Source organism: Xenopus laevis, chromosome 2L (assembly GCF_017654675.1).
Source record: "Xenopus laevis strain J_2021 chromosome 2L, Xenopus_laevis_v10.1, whole genome shotgun sequence".
Classification (NCBI taxonomy): Eukaryota; Metazoa; Chordata; class Amphibia; order Anura; family Pipidae; genus Xenopus; species Xenopus laevis.
The window spans coordinates 32,199,218-32,216,184 of NC_054373.1; positions in this window are offsets into that span (position 1 = coordinate 32,199,218).

Here is a 16,967-nt window from a genome sequence, read left to right on the forward strand (position 1 = left end):
GGCGCACTGACGTCATCGCACCGGCGCCGCTTACCCACGTGGCGGCCATGAGCGCCGCCATTTTGGGAGCGACGCCGGCAGGAGAGGACGCGCCGCCCGGAGCTCCTGGGCCTGCTCCGGGCGGCGATCGTTACAGCGAATAGTCGTATTCGAGTTATTAAAGGGCCAGAATGTGATAAATCACAAAATTCTAATTAAAACTTGAATTGAGTTTGGATAATTCACAATTCGAATTTGCGAGTTTTGACCAAAAAAAAAAAAATTGTAAAATTTCACTTAGACCCTTCAAACAATTAGTTGTTTTCAGATATATCATCAGAAATAACGACTTTTTCCAATGACTTTCTATTTTCGATGTGTGACTGTATTTCTAATATTAAAGTGTCATTGTTGACCCTTCTGAAGCAGCTCTGAGGGGGGGGTCGCCGACCCTGCAAACTGTTTTAAATGGATACATTTAGTTGATACATTTCCTATCTTTGAACCTGCTGAGCAGAATCTCTGGGTTTCATTACAGGCAGCTGTTAGAATTGATACAATAGTTACTAATACTCCAGAGATACTGCTGAGAAATGTATCAACTAAATGTTGCAGAATTGTAACAGTTTAGAGTCTGTGCCTGAATTACTGAAACACCAGAGACACGAACATTCAACTTTAAACTTTTTGAGAAAACAGAAAAAAATATTGGAAAGTAATTGAAAAACGTCGTTATTTCCAGGGAATCTGAAAACAATTGAACTGAAATATGTGTTTGGAAGGTGAACTCCCCCTTTAATAAATCTGCCCACAGTGTGTCATGTGGTTATGCACAAAAATGTGTGGCTTTTGCCCTAATGCATTTGGGGTAATTATCCACCTGTCACAGCTTCTCATAGAGACGTAGAGGAAAAGAAGACGTGCAGTGCCCATCTGCAGCCCTTAGTTTGTGCTTTTAGCCTACACAGCCTGCTGGTGAGACTGAGGCATCATACATTTGTACCTTATAGGTATTGACAATGAACACTTTTGTCATTGTGATTTTGTAGTAACAAAACAAAGCAGCGGACCCACAATGTGTACTAAAATTACTTTATTACAGTTGATTTATTTTTTTTTTTAAGATTTCCTTTGCTATGGTACAAAGGATAATTACAAACAAAATATTACATAGGATTCATTTTCTTTCCTTTTTCTGACAACTCCGTAACAGCTTTAAATGCACAATCTATACAATTAATACAGGTTATACAATATATTGTGAACCCAGAAGAATACCAGAATACTGACATTACACTGTACAAATGAAACCCTCGCTGTACAAGAGCTCAGTGGGCTCACTCCCTGCAAATACCTTGCACACCCGCAGAAACAGCTAGAGAGGGTGCCAATGGGTCCAGGGACTGTGCTCATTGGGTGTCATTACAAGACATTTTGAGGGTTACCATGAAACAATCCCGGGATTAAGAAGCTGTGAAGAGTCTATAGCACATCTATTCCGATTCATTTTGTTCATCGTGGCTTTGTTGGGATAAGGAATAAAAACTGCAGTGATGGCGTCACTGTGCCAGATGCAAATATGTGACCATGAGCAAAATGCAAAGCTGGGAGTATGTGTATAGTTGTCACTGTATGAAATAGAAAAATAGAATTGAATCTGCTCGGTACCGAGGGACGCTCTTGTGGCTATAATCGTGGCCTTGAGGACGTTTTTGCTATGTAAAGTGGATATAAGGCACGGCAGTGGGGGGTCAGTAAGCGACACTCTTGCATCACGCAATACAAAACTGCACCCTGTAGAGCGTTCACTATAAAAGACCAGATCAAAATGGAATAGAACGTTGCACCTTTTAACTCCCACTGAAATGAATCTGGGTCTTAGAAGTACAACATATTAAAGGTGTTCCCTATTGGTCGGAAAGGATTTCTCTCTCTAAACACCATCACTTCCCGAGGGAGCCTGAAATCTTCATAAATAAAGGCAGAGGTGAATGTATTCCTGATGTCAGTTTCTCCGTAGCCTTGGCTGATGCACTGTGCAAATATATATATATAATATACTACAGAAGCTGGAGAAGGATAACCAGATACCAGCTAGGTCTGTGTGCCCCACTGCTCCTATATTTAGGGCTATGACACCCATCAATTTGATTTGCTGCAATCTTTTCATTCAAAATACCTTATATATCGGGGAATTGCTTTCTGACACCCATAAAGTGTATCAGGACACCAGGCTGTAGGCTCTGTGTTTCCCCATACATTATAATGACAGGAGGAATTCCTGGGAAGGTTGCAGAAAGCAAATTGATGTGTACGGGTTATTTATCATCTAGAAATGGTTATACTGAAGGATCTTATTTGCTGGAATGCATCAAATCGGAGTGGGAACTTTGGATTTTGAGCAACCAGCATAACTGTGACACTGCAGCATGAAAGGACCTGAGCATTTAATGCCACAATAACAAACTCATCACATTGCTGAAAACCTAATTTAATGCTGGGGAGCCCACCTACAATGTATTACAAGAATATGACAGCAATGAAAATAATCTGGTATTCCACTTTGGGATGAAGAGATCTCTATGATCTGCCATGCAAACCTGGGCTCTGGCTGGGGTACCAACATGCCTTGGTTTCTGCGGGTGTGCGTTTATTACCATCCTGTAAAACTAAGTTAATTGAAACATTTTATTCAAAAAAAAAAAAGGTTGATTTTGGCCAAAAGACCATTTTTGTCCCTATGTGGCAAGTGTACAATGTGAGAGTAGGAATACAGATTCAGACAATATAATAATGTTTCCTTTTAACTTCAACAAAAAAAAATCAAATGTGCAAATAAAAGGGGAGAAACATGCCGGGAGCATGGAAGGAACCCTGGAAAGCAAGGAGAATGTAAGGATGAAGATAAAATAAGATGCCCAGAGACAGCAGGAATGTATTACAAAATAAAAACACATTGCTGGCCCCTCTGGAGGAGAGATTGCCCTGCCACTGCTTGGCTGCCAGATGAACCTACAACATGTTGGCGGCAGTGAAAGGAAGATCCCAGCAAATGCTAAAGAAGTACAAAAGATGCACAGGGTCATGAACCATTGCAGAAATCCAAGTTTCTAGTGCAGGGTTAATCGAAAAAGAATTTGACTGCAATGTATCCCTGACCCCTCGAGAGGACACATACCCTACACATAACAACACCACATTGCTCCTCTAACCACTTCTGCAATCGACATATTTTGATTCTAGATTTCACATTAACAGTTTCTCCATAGGAAGCATTTCCTGATGCAGCCCCACTTAGTTGCATCTCTTAATGCAGTAGGAGCAATAGAATGGAGCAAAGACACATTCAAAGATGCTTTTAAATGAAGGGGTGCTCTACTTCCATATTCATGATATTAGCAGTGTAAGAATTGGAGCGGCTCCTGCTATTCAGCCCAAGCTGGAAGCGTCTCCCTTCTTAGATGTATCTCACAATGTGGCAGGAGCAATAGAACTGAGCAGGGATCCATCAGAAGATGCTTCCTGATTCCATAAATTAAGCCTTTGACCTTCTAGGGTCAAACCGAAGGGGCCACTCTGGTTTGACATTCATGACTTTAGTAAAAACAGCAAATATATACAAAACATGTAAATTGAAATAGTGCTCAAAGAAAGAAGTAGGTATTTGTCCCCTTTAATCCCTTTTGCACCAGAGAGCTTGTTAAAATGTGGCGTCTATATAAGATGGTACCCTCCAGTGCAAAAAGGTTAAAGACAAAAGAACCACCAGATTAAATGAATGGAAGCAGGCCGGCTTCATTCGGTAGAGATAACTTTTTAGAATCGTTATTAGTAGTTATGTTATAAAGCTCAAGCTTTTATATATATATATATATATATATATATATATATATATATATATATATATATATATATATATTGCCATCTGGTATCATTCTCCTGGGGATTTCTTGTGTCGCATTAGGTGGGTGTCTGCACTGTATAGACATTTTTCTGATTATAGTACCACAGTGCTCTCATAGAAAGTGTCCCAGCCCATTTTAAAGAAAAGAACACTGACCTGGGATAGAAATTAAGCAATTTTGTAACCCATCCCCAACTGTGAATATGTCTCCTTCTCCTTTAATTATTCTTATGGCAACAAAACATAGGGAATTATAATGGACTCCTCTACATCATAGTCAATTGGATTTATCTGCAGGTAGAGAACCAAGCCAAACCCTCCCTCCACAGGACAATAAATGCCTGTGTGCCCCGCTCACTGATTATTCATACTTCATTGGAAACACTCAGATACAATAGAACCATCAGTTTAAGCTCGAAAAATTATGTCAAATCTGGGAAAATGTAAAACCAGGGAAATGTGTTAAAACAACCTTTTCTTCAAGTACTCAAAGGATATAGGCACAGCAGTCGTCTTCCATTTGAAAGACAACATTTACTGTGTTAATAACAAGGGGGCATTATTATTATACTATGGGGGGCGTGTGCAAGGCCTCTCTGATAGTCACATACACAATCTAAAGCAATAAGTGATTAGTGCAGGACTGTATGAGGTGCAGACTAATTGGGACAGGCTACTTACAGACAGAACATGGCAAAATATACTTCTGGTTAGTATTTAAATACCCATGACACTAATAATAACTAGGGATGCACTGAATCCACTATTTTGGATTCGGCCACTGCCCAGAATCCTTCTCGAAAGATACGGCCGAATGCCGAACTGAATCCAAATCCTAATTTGCATATGCAAATTAGGGGTGGGAAGGGGAGACATTTTTTACTTTTGTTTTGTGACAAAAAGTTATGCGATTTCCCTCCCCACCCCTAATTTGCGTATGCAAATTAGGATTTGGTTGGGCCTGGCAGAAAGATTAGTCCGAATCCGAATCCTGCTGAAAAAGGTTGAATCCCGAACGGAATCCTGAATTCGGTGCATCCCTAATAATAACATTCTTAGAGGACAAACAGCAATTTTTGGGAACATTAGGACAAAATTGTTATATAAAATCAAGGAAAACATCTATACTATAACTATACTATAACATCTATACTATCAAGGAAAGCATCAATTAAAATGCATTATAAATTGGTGGGACCACAACGAATTAACATAAAATGCAGGAAAACGTAAAACCAGGGTATGTAAAATTGAGGGTTCACTGTATATAAAATGACACCACAGCCGGGGCAAGGAGTTTGGATTTTTTGGAACCCGTACCCGCAACTTGCAATCCGCAACGCGGACCCGCAACCTGCATTCTTTCCCACTTGGACCAGCAACCCGACCCGCAAGTACCTTATCCGCAACCCGGACCCGCTGACCATCAAGGATCAGGAAGTGCTGACGTTGTAAACCGAAAGTGACATCATCGGAAGTAGGCGTGGTCAGAAAAACCGAAGTAAAACAGTAAGGACTGTCAATGTAAACAGGAATTGACATCATCGGAAATAGATGGGAACAGAAAAAAGGAGTGAAAATCGCTAGTGAGAAGACCTGCAGGCCCCGCAGAACCGCGTCTATACCCGCACCCGGAATTTCTGCTCGCAACCCGCAGGGTACTGGAGGTTTTTGCGGGTAACCGACCCACTGCAGGGCTCTAACTTGGGCACCCAGGACAAGGGTGGTGATGTAGGGGCCACACTTGTGACACTGCTGTAAATTTGTGCCCTAAGAATTTAGGGAATTCATTTACAAAGGCACATGACACAAGCAAGAAACGTTGATGTTGAAATGGGGGTTGTGTATTTTATAAGAGCTGCTGTATAGAGTCTCACCCTACAACACCCCACCACACAGGCACAATGTTATTAGGCAACATTTCCAACGGTTGACATATATTTTAGGCAATTATATTCATATATGACCTATAATATATGTTGCACGAGGCTTGTATCTGCAGGGCAAGCCCTTGCAAAAGATTTTTACTGCGGTGGTGCAACGTTTCGGGGCCCCGAAACATTGCACCACCGCAGTAAAACTCTTTTGCAAGGGCTTGCCCTGCAGATACAAGCCCCGTGTGCCGGTGTGTTCTTTTTGTCCTAGTTACCGGGAGGTTACCGTTCCCTCCATTCATCGAGCACCGAGCCAATTTGCCTACTTTACCAACGGGTGTGCGAGGGTCTATCTCTATTTGAACTATAATATATGTTTCCACTACAAATCCAGTGAAATGATGGTATAACTCCTCCCCCACAATAGTAATGTAACTAAGAGCAGGACAAAATATTAGATACTACATGTTCATATAAACGTTAACTTCCCCTTTAAATTCTCCCCCTCTGTATGTTGTTCGTAGTAACATCTCTCTGCACTGCCCGGGGAGAAACGTTTCGTAATAAAGAGAGAGGTGGGAGCTATTAGAGGAGCTGCGGAGCCTCTCACCCGGCCATTATCTCGCAGCGATCACTGAGTTCAGAAGCAGCAGCACCACAGAGCTCAGCAGCCCCATCCCGTTGTCTGACTGGGGGCGGGGTTAGGGGGGGACTGACCAAGAGACACGTCATAACAGTGCGCAGTTGTTTTCATTATACACGCAGGCCGAATAGGCGCGGCACGATCTATCCAATCAGAGGGCCTCTGATGTGATAGCCTAATCTGATTGGGAGTTGGTAACGTTTAGTTTGTTGCTGGCGTGGGGAGGAGACGTGTGGGTTAGATGTGATGTGACAGGGACTGGAGATGTTGTACATCCTGGTTCTGAGGGCGCTTGGAACCAATAATGGGCAGTAGTTGAAGTCAACCTCTCCTTCCCCTGTTTATATTTACACAGCCAGTGGAGATGAATAAATGTATGAAGTGAAATGGCGCAGAGGCTGTTTATTAATAGTTTAAATGGAAATATGTATTTCTTATAAGCCTCTGGTTCCCTAATAGGGTTGCTAACTGTTATCTTGTTGGTTCTTTTTACCAGACATTCTGGTAACCCCATCCCTTACTCCAAAGTATAAACAGCTGCCACTCACAAATCCCACACACGGGCACATGCACAAAAGAATCTTTTATTCCAAAAACATGTCAGATGCAATTTTATGGCTGTAGGCTGTTCTGACTGGTTAAATAGTGTTCATTTACGTTATTCTATGACTGAACATGACTATAATTGCTATTCCATCTCTGTAACCTCAGAGCAAGCCTATGACTCTGTACTATAACATATAATATTGTCACATATTGAGCCCTATATGATTTGTATAATAAAGGATGCTGTTTGTGGGATAACTGAAAATCATATCATACTTACCGAGATTTTCGTTTCCTGGACTGAAACATGGCAGTGGGCACATAGGGTTAATCCCCCTGCCGGAAGGAAGGTACAGGAAGTGATGAAATAAAAGGGACTCCCCTTCGCCTTGGCGCCCATTCTTTCTGACTGAGTAAAAATACCCTTGGGAGGGAAGCCCCTGCCCACTGCCATGTTTCAGTCCAGGAAACGAAAATCTCGGTAAGTATGATATGATTTTCAGTTTTCCTGTTCCTTCAACATGGCAGTGGGCACATAGGGATTTAAGAAGCTTAACATAGGGAGGGAATAAGGAATAGAAACACCCCCATAAGTTAACAGAGCTTATTTATTTGTTAGAAGTTGCTGCCGCTAGGACCGAATGTCCAAATCCGGCTAGGCTTTTGGAATAAGTGTCAAACCTATAGTGTTTGGAAAAGGTACAAAGAGAAGACCATGTGGCTGCTTTGCAGATGTCTTCTGCGGATACCTGGGCTCAGAGTGCCCATGAAGCTGCTATCCCTCTAGTAGAGTGTGCTTTAGTTACTGGTTCAGGTGCTGCCTGTAATGAGTAGGCCATCTGGATACATTGTTTTATCCACCCCGCAATCGTGCTTTTCGAGGCTCTGTTTCCAGCTCCTTTGCCATTGGTTGTGACCAGTAGGTATTCTGTTTTCCTGAAGTCTGCCACCCTGTTGAGGTAAGTCTTGAGACATCTGACTATGTCTAAGGTGTGTAGCTGTCAAGACCGCCGGGAGCGCGAGCAGTCGCGTCCGCTCCCGGCGGCGAAGATTCCAAGATGGCGGCGCCCAGGCAACCCACGTGGGTTCCGACGCCGGCGCCGTGACGTCAGCGCGGCGCGACGGTCGCAGGCGCGCTGACGCTGGCGCAAGGGCGCCAAATTCAAACATAAAAGGACGCCTGAGGCGCCAAGATGGCGCCCGAAAATAGGATTCTGTTCCCTGAGTATTCCTGGGTTCCCTTGCTGTTTCCTCTGCTATCTGCCTGATTCCTTGTTGTGACCCCTTGCCTGGACTTGGACTTCGCTGATTCTCTGCCTGCCTTTGACCCCCTGCCTGGCCTTGGACTTTGTTTGTATTCAGCCTGTCTTGTGACCTATGCCTGGACTTTGATTATTCTCTTGCCTTACCCCTGGATACCACGACCCTGATCTCTCGTGAGGGGCTTCCTCCTAGATCCGGACTATTCCCCAGAGGGGGCTCCCGGCTCCCTGACATTATTTTCGGGCCATGGATCCTTCTGAGGAAGCCACACCTCATGTCGGACGAGCGCTCCGCGGACTGGCATCCCGCATGGAGGACTACGAAAACCAGCAGGTTCGCATTGGGCAAGCACTCGATGTCCTGCTGGCTCAAGTGCCTTCTGCGTCCTCCACCGCTCCACCTACTGGAGATCCCCCCATGGCGGCAGCCCCTACGAACACAAGCTACCCGACAGGTGAGCCTCGCATTCCACCTCCCCCTCGTTTCAGTGGGGACCCACAAGCCTGCAGGGGATTTGCCACGCAATGCCAAATTCAATTTGAGTTCCAACCCACACAGTTTCCAAGTGAGCGTTCCAAGGTGGGGTATGTGATGTCTCGATTGGAAGGCAAGCCACTGGAGTGGGCAACGTCTCTTTGGGAGAAGAATTCCCCGCTGACTTTTGATGTTAAAGACTTTCTCCAAGCTTTTCGTATAGTCTTTGATGCTCCAGGTCGGGTTACGAACGCCCCTGCCCGTCTCTTGCAGCTCCGGCAGGGAAGCCGCAGTGTCAATGAGTATGCTATAGACTTCCGAACACTGATGGCGGAGACTTCCTGGTGTGATGACGCTTACAAGGCTGTATACTACCAAGGCCTATCCATCCGCATCAAAGATGATCTCGTCTCCAGAGAGACTCCTGACACCCTGGAAGGGTTGATCGCTCTATCCATTAAGGTGGACACTCGTCTCAGAGAGCACCAGGTGGAGAGAGAGCGCAGCAGACGATTTTCTCCCATGTTGGCCCCTCGCTTTCAAAGGCCGATTCTGCAAACACCCGCTGTTCCTGTGACCCATGTGTCGACGACTCCCTTGGAGGAACCTATGCAAGTAGGAAAGACTCGCCTCTCCGAGCAGGAAAGACTCCGAAGACGTATGGCAGGTCTCTGTTTATACTGTGGTGGGCATTCCCATTTTGCCAACGCCTGTCCTGCCAAAGCCAAGAGTTTTGTACCCCGAGGTATGTCTCAGGTTTCTCATGTAGGGGGCATCACTCGAGGTTCTCAGGAGAAGTATCAAGAAAATTCACGCAGACTTCTCCTTCCTTTGCAGATTCACCTGGCAAGTAAGTCTATCTTCGAAAGGGCCTTCCTCGACTCCGGAGCGGATGGCAATTTCATGGATGCCTTTTTTGCCGAACGCATGAAGATTCCTCTGCTTCCATTGTCTTCACCCCTGCGAATTACCGCCATAGATGACAAACCCCTGGAGTTTGAATTCGTCACAAAGTTCACGGCGGAACTATCTGTACAAGTTGGGGCGCTGCATCAAGAAAAACTTTCATTCTTCATCATCCCCTGTCCTTCTACTCCAGTAATATTGGGTCTTCCGTGGTTACGTCTGCATAACCCTACCATAGACTGGTCCACTGGGCAGATCTCTCGTTGGAGTTTATTTTGCCTGCAACATTGCCTTCCGCCAAAACCCCTCGAGAAGGTGAATGTCTCCTCTGCGGAATTAAAGACTTTGCCCTCCACTTACAAGGGATTTTCCGATGTGTTTTGTAAAAAGTCTGCAGAGTTCCTTCCACCACATCGCTCCTACGACTGTCCGGTTGAACTCCTGCCAGGAGCTATGCCCCCCAGAGGGCGCACCTACCCTCTCTCTCCTGCAGAGACTACCGCTATGAAGGAGTACATCCAAGAAAATCTCCAGCGGGGGTTTATCCGCCCTTCTACCTCTCCTGCAGGGGCTGGGTTCTTCTTCGTGGAGAAGAAGGACGGAGGCCTTCGGCCTTGTATAGACTATCGGGGTCTGAATAAGATCACCGTGAAAAACAGATACCCTCTGCCCCTGATTGCCGAGCTCTTTGACCAGCTGAAAGGGGCAAAGATTTTCTCCAAGTTGGATCTCCGGGGGGCCTACAACCTCATTCGCATCCGGGAGGGTGACGAATGGAAGACGGCATTCAACACTCGGGATGGGCACTATGAATATCTCGTTATGCCCTTCGGCCTATGCAATGCCCCTGCCGTCTTCCAGGAGATTGTTAATGATGTGTTCCGAGATCTCCTAGGAAGGTTCGTAGTCGTATACTTGGACGACATCCTGATCTTTTCCAAGGACCTTGAAAGTCATCGCTCCCAGGTGAAGGAGGTACTCTCTCGTCTGAGGAAGAACTCTCTCTTCGCCAAGTTGGAGAAGTGTGTTTTCGAGGTATCCAAGATCCCCTTCCTAGGATACATTATCTCTCCAGAGGGATTTGAGATGGACCCCGTGAAAGTGTCGGCCATCCAGGAGTGGCCTCTCCCACTGAGTACCAAAGCAATCCAGAGATTCATCGGATTTGCTAATTATTATCGACAGTTCATCCGGGGGTTCTCTTCCCGCATTGCACCTATCCTGGCCCTCATCCGAAAAGGGGGTAAACCCAGCCTGTGGCCTCCATCTGCCATAGAAGCCTTTCAGTCCTTGAAAGAGGCCTTCACGTCCGCTCCTGTTCTTCGACATCCCAATCCTGCACTACCCTTCTGCATCGAAGTTGATGCTTCTGAAGTCGGAGCCGGAGCTATCCTGTCTCAGAGACACTCCTCTGATGGAAAATTGCACCCCTGTGCGTTTTTCTCCAAGAAGTTCTCATCCGCAGAGCAGAACTATGATGTCGGAAATCGAGAACTCTTGGCAGTCAAGCTTGCCCTTGAAGAATGGCGTCACCTCCTGGAGGGTTCTGAAATTCCTGTCCAGATTTTCACTGATCACAAGAATCTGGAGTTCATACAGTCCCTCAAGAGGCTAAATCCCAGACAAGCCAGGTGGGCCCTTTTCTTTTCCCGATTTAACTTTGTTTTGACTTATCGCCCAGGTTCCAAGAATCTGAAGGCCGACGCCTTGTCTCGTAGCTTCACTCCGGTGGACCGTGACCCTGAGAGACAGGAACCAATCATTCCACCAGTCAAGATCATTGCCTCTCTGTATCCCCAATTTGCCGATCAGATTCTGGCTGGGCAGTCCTCGGCTCCTCAAGATACTCCGATTGGCATGGCCTTCGTCCCTCCAGAACTTCGCCTGGCCATCCTGCAACAAACCCACTGCTCCAGGCAAGCTGGACATCCTGGTCCGGTCAAGACCCTTGAACTCTTGAGGCGCCTAGTCTGGTGGCCTGATATCCGCAAGGATGTAAAGGACTTTGTGGCTGCTTGTAATGTCTGCGCCACTTCTAAGCCTAGCCATTCCCGCCCCAGTGGGTTGTTACAGCCTTTGCCGGTACCCTCTCGTCCATGGACGCACCTCTCTATGGACTTTATTGTCGAACTTCCTCCCTCCGGTGGGAATACTGTGATCTGGGTTGTTATTGACCGCTTCAGCAAAATGGCCCATTTCATCCCTTTGAAGAAGTTACCCTCTGCGGTGGAATTATCCCAACTCTTTATTAAGTACATCTTCCGCCTGCATGGTTTCCCGGTGGAGATCGTCTCCGACAGAGGCACCCAGTTTACCGCCAAGTTCTGGCGTTCCCTATGTAAAGACTTGGGAATAACACTTCAATTTTCGTCTGCCTACCACCCGCAGACGAATGGGGCAGCTGAACGTGTGAACCAAGCCTTAGAACAGTTCCTGAGGAACCACGTGTCTCTTTGTCAGGACGATTGGGCTGACCTCCTCCCGTGGGCGGAGTTTGCTCATAATAATGCATGTCATTCCTCCACAGGAAGGTCTCCGTTTATGGTGGTGTATGGACAGCACCCTCAAGCCTTTCCTCAGGATTTCGTGTTGTCGGACGTCCCGGCTGCAGATGATCTGGCAGCCCATATGCTGGCTATTTGGGCTGCAACCAAGTCTAATCTGGAGAAGAGTGCTCTAGTCCACAAGACTTTCGCGGATCGCCGTAGAAGGCCCTCTCCTCCCTACAAGGTGGGTGATAGTGTCTGGCTCTCTTCCAGGAATATTTGCTTGAAGGTGCCATCTCCCAAGTTGGGTCCGAAGTTCCTGGGTCCATTCCCCATCTTGGAGATAATTAACCCTGTTGCCATCAGACTTCAACTCCCACCAGAGATGAGAATCCCCAACGTGTTCCACTTCTCCCTGGTGAAGCCCACCATCTCTAACCGTTTCTCTGATGTCCAACCTCCTCCTCCTGCCGTCTCTGTGGAGGGTCAACAAGAATTCGAGGTAGAGAGAATCCTTGATTCCAGAATCTCCAGAGGGTCCCTTCAATACCTCATCCATTGGAAGGGCTTTGGCCCCGAAGAATGCTCTTGGGAGGGACACCGCGATGTGCATGCTCCTCGTTTGGTAAGAGACTTCCACTCCAAGTTTCCCCAGAAACCAAGTTCCGGTGGTCCTGAGGCCCCCCGTGAGGGGGGGGGTACTGTCAAGACCGCCGGGAGCGCGAGGAGTCGCGTCCGCTCCCGGCGGCGAAGATTCCAAGATGGCGGCGCCCAGGCAACCCACGTGGGTTCCGACGCCGGCGCCGTGACGTCAGCGCGGCGCGACGGTCGCAGGCGCTCTGACGCTGGCGCAAGGGCGCCAAATTCAAACATAAAAGGACGCCTGAGGCGCCAAGATGGCGCCCGAAAATAGGATTCTGTTCCCTGAGTATTCCTGGGTTCCCTTGCTGTTTCCTCTGCTATCTGCCTGATTCCTTGTTGTGACCCCTTGCCTGGACTTGGACTTCGCTGATTCTCTGCCTGCCTTTGACCCCCTGCCTGGCCTTGGACTTTGTTTGTATTCAGCCTGTCTTGTGACCTATGCCTGGACTTTGATTATTCTCTTGCCTTACCCCTGGATACCACGACCCTGATCTCTCGTGAGGGGCTTCCTCCTAGATCCGGACTACTCCCCAGAGGGGGCTCCCGGCTCCCTGACAGTAGCTTTTCTTCATGTTCATTCCTAGGTTCAGGGTGAAATGATGGCAATACCAAGTCCTGGCATTGGTGGAATTTGGATGTAATTTTAGGCAAGAACCCATCTGCTGTCTTCAATACCACTTTGTCTGCAAAGAAAGTCATTTTTGAAGTTTTGATGGATAGTGCATGTAACTCACTTACACGCCTTGCTGATGTTATGGCCAGTAAAAGTACTGTTTTTAGACATAGAACCTTTAGGGGAACATTTTCTAGAGGCTCAAAAGGTTTATCCATTAGTGCATTCAGGACCAAGGATAAGTCCCAGGGAGGAACTTCTGATCTGATAATGGGCTTGAGCTTCTTTATGCCTACCAGAAACTTTTTGACCAATTGATTGGATGCCCATTGCATGTTTGTGTAAGAGGAAATTGCCGTTATTTGCCCTTTTAGTGTGGAAAGGCATAATCCTCTATCAACTCCTGATTGTAGAAACTCTAGTAAGGTGATTTCTGAAGTCGTCACCGGATCAAGTTTTTTCTCATTACACCATTGTGTGAATGTATCCCAGGTTTTAGCGTACTTGATGTGTGTTGAGTTCTTTTTGGATGCTAACACCGTGGTGATTGTGGAGTCGGATAGTCCTAGCTGGCTTAGCCTGTTCCTTTCAATCTCCAGGCTGTTAGTGCCCAGCTGTCTGGGTCTGGGTGTAGTACTGTCCCCTGGTGTAGGATTGATGGTAGAGTCGGGAGGTGAAATGGCTCCTCTTGTTTCAGTTGCATTAACATCGGGAACCAGGCTCTCCTGGGCCACCAAGGGGTCACGATCACTACGTTCGCTTTGTCCGATCTGATTTTCTGTATAACCTTCGAGATGACTGCCAGCGGTGGAAAGATGTAGGCTGTTCGGAATTTCCATGGAAATGAGAACGCATCCCAGTATGTTGTTCGACTGTCTTTCTTCCAAGAACAGTATGTCTGGATTTTCTTGTTCTGAGCAGTTGCCATGAGGTCTATTGAAAATGGCCCCCACTTGTGGGATATCATTTCGAAGATCTCCTGGTTGAGTTCCCATTCCCCTATCGCTGGGAATTTTCTGCTTAGATGATCTGCTAGTGAGTTTTGGGCTCCTGGGATGTATGTTGCTGATATGTCTTTCAGGTTCTTTTCTGCCCAAGCAAATATAGTTATGGTCGTGTTCAATAAAGCTTGACATTTTGTTCCTCCTTGTTTGTTGATGTAATTGACTGTCGTGAGGTTGTCGGATCTTATTTGGACCTCTTTCCCTTGAATGAGTTTCTGAAATTTTGGCAGACTCCGTAGTACTGCATTCAGCTCCCTCCAGTTGGAGCTTCTTTTGCTTTCTTCCCAGGACCAAGTGTTCTGACATGTCAAGTTCTGACAATGCGCTCCCCATCCCAACCTGCTGGCATCCGTGGTGATGGTTACCCAAGCTCTGGGTTTTAAAGATATCGGGTTCTTTAAGTTCTGTTCCTTCAGCCACCAGGCTAGGGATTGTATCGTGCTCCTCGATAGAGTGATTTGTTGTGACTCTGAGTGATTATTGTTCCATTGAATCAGGAATTCTCTTTGCAGTGTTCTCATATGTATTCTGCTCCATTTGACCGAGTCTATAGTGGAGCTGAATTTCCCCAGTATTTTTTGACAAGTTTTTGCTGAAGGATTGGGGTTTGAGTGAAGTCGCCTTACTTGGTCCTGTATGTCTGGTATTTTTTCCTGAGGTAGGCTTAGATGTCCCTCTTTTGTGTTGATCATGGTTCCTAGAAAAAGGATTTCTTGAGTTGGTATCAGAATAGATTTTTTCTCGTTGATTAACCACCCCCAGTTTGACAGTGTGGATTCCACTGTTTTCAGATGGTTAATCAGTGTTTGGGGTGTGGTAGCCTTGACTAATAAGTCGTCCAGATAACCGAAGATCTGGATTCCTTTTATCCGGAGATGCTCTAGAAGAGGGGCAAGGACTTTGGTGAACACTCTGGGTCCCGTTGCAAGTCCAAAGGGTATGGCTCGATATTGGTAGTGTTTTCCCAGTATCATGAACCTTAGGAATTTCTTGTGTGGTTCCCATATGGGGATGTGGAAGTATGCATCTAGCAGATCGATCTTTGCCATCCAGTCTCCAGGGCAGATGTGCATTGCGATGGTTCTCATGGATTCCATCTTGAAAGTTTGAACTTCTAGGTGTTGGTTTAGGGTCTTTAGATTGAGAATAGCCCGAAATGTTCCCTTTTTCTTTTGTTTCAAGAATAGGTGGGAATATGTGCCTGAGAATTGTTCCAGTTTTGGAACCTCCTCTATGACATTCTTGTCCAGGAGGTCCGACAAGGTGGTTTTGATGTTTTCCGTTTCTTGATTTGGTCTTTTCTTGTCTGATGTCATGAAACTTCTTTTGGGGGTACTTTTTAATTGGAGAGTGTACCCTTTTGCAATAGTATTTAGGGCCCAGGCATCTGTTATGTGTTGAGCCCACACTGTCCCAAAGACTTGTAGTCTGCCTCCTACCTGGGTCAGGGGGGCTCGCGCACCTTCATGCTGATTTCTTATCTGTTTTTTGTTCTCTTTTTTCCTGATTTTGAAATCTGGATCTCCAGGGTTGTCGAAAGGAGTTTTTCCCTGGTCTGTACTGTTTTGTGTCCCGAAATGCAGGTTTTTGATCTCTGGCCCAGGTCCTGTATGTTTTTTTATCTTTTCTGTCTTGAGGCAGAAATGCTGACTTCCCAGCCGAAGCCTTGGAGATAATTTGGTCTAGTTTTTCTCCAAACAGAAGTTTCCCTTTGAATGGTAGGGAACATAGATTATGTTTGGATTGTGAATCCGCTTGCCAGTGACGCAGCCATAAAGCTCTTCTGGCCGCTACTGCCATCCCCATGGATTTTGCTGCCATTCGTGTTCCGTCAAGTGAAGCCTCTGCTGTGTAGTTGTTGGCTATTTTGATATCTTGTATGATGTCTAATATTTTCTCTTTGTCTTCTCCTGATTTTATGGCATTTTCAACTTCAGAGATCCATAAGTTGTTCGCTCTGGCCAGTGAGGTGGTGGCTACTGCAGTCTTGCACGACATTCCACCAATCAGGAACATTTTTTTCAATATGGCATCTTGCCTTCTCTCCATTGCGTCTTTTAAGGATACCCCTTCGTCTATGGGCAGAGTTGTTCTTCGAGCTATTCTGGTTATAGCGGCATCTACTTTGGGTGTGGACACCCAGTTTTTCACCTCTTGTTCCGAAAATGGATACATTCTTGTGAAACGCTTGGATTCCCCTATCTTTTTGTCTGGGGCTTCCCATTCTGATTGAATGATTTTAGAGATGACCTCATGTACCGGGAATACTTGGTTCTTTTTAGAGCTGGATTTAAACATTTTATCATGTTTTGGTAATGGGCCCTCTTCCTCTAGGTCCAAAGTAGCTCTCATGTGTTTTATCAGAGGTTCTATAAACTCAATGTTAAAAGTTGTGTCCTCTGTATCTTCAGTTTCTGTGTCAGAGAGGTGTATTTCTCCTTCTGAGGTACTTGAGTTGTCTGAATCCTCAGCCCTGACTGAAGATTGGCCTATGGATGGTGTAAGGCCTTGTTTGTTCAGGTTGTTCATAACTTTGCCTGTCACCTCATCCACCATTGTGGCCATGGACTGTTTGAAAGTGGATTGCATCCAGTCCATCATGTTTGCCATTTGTTCTTGGCCTGGTTCACCTG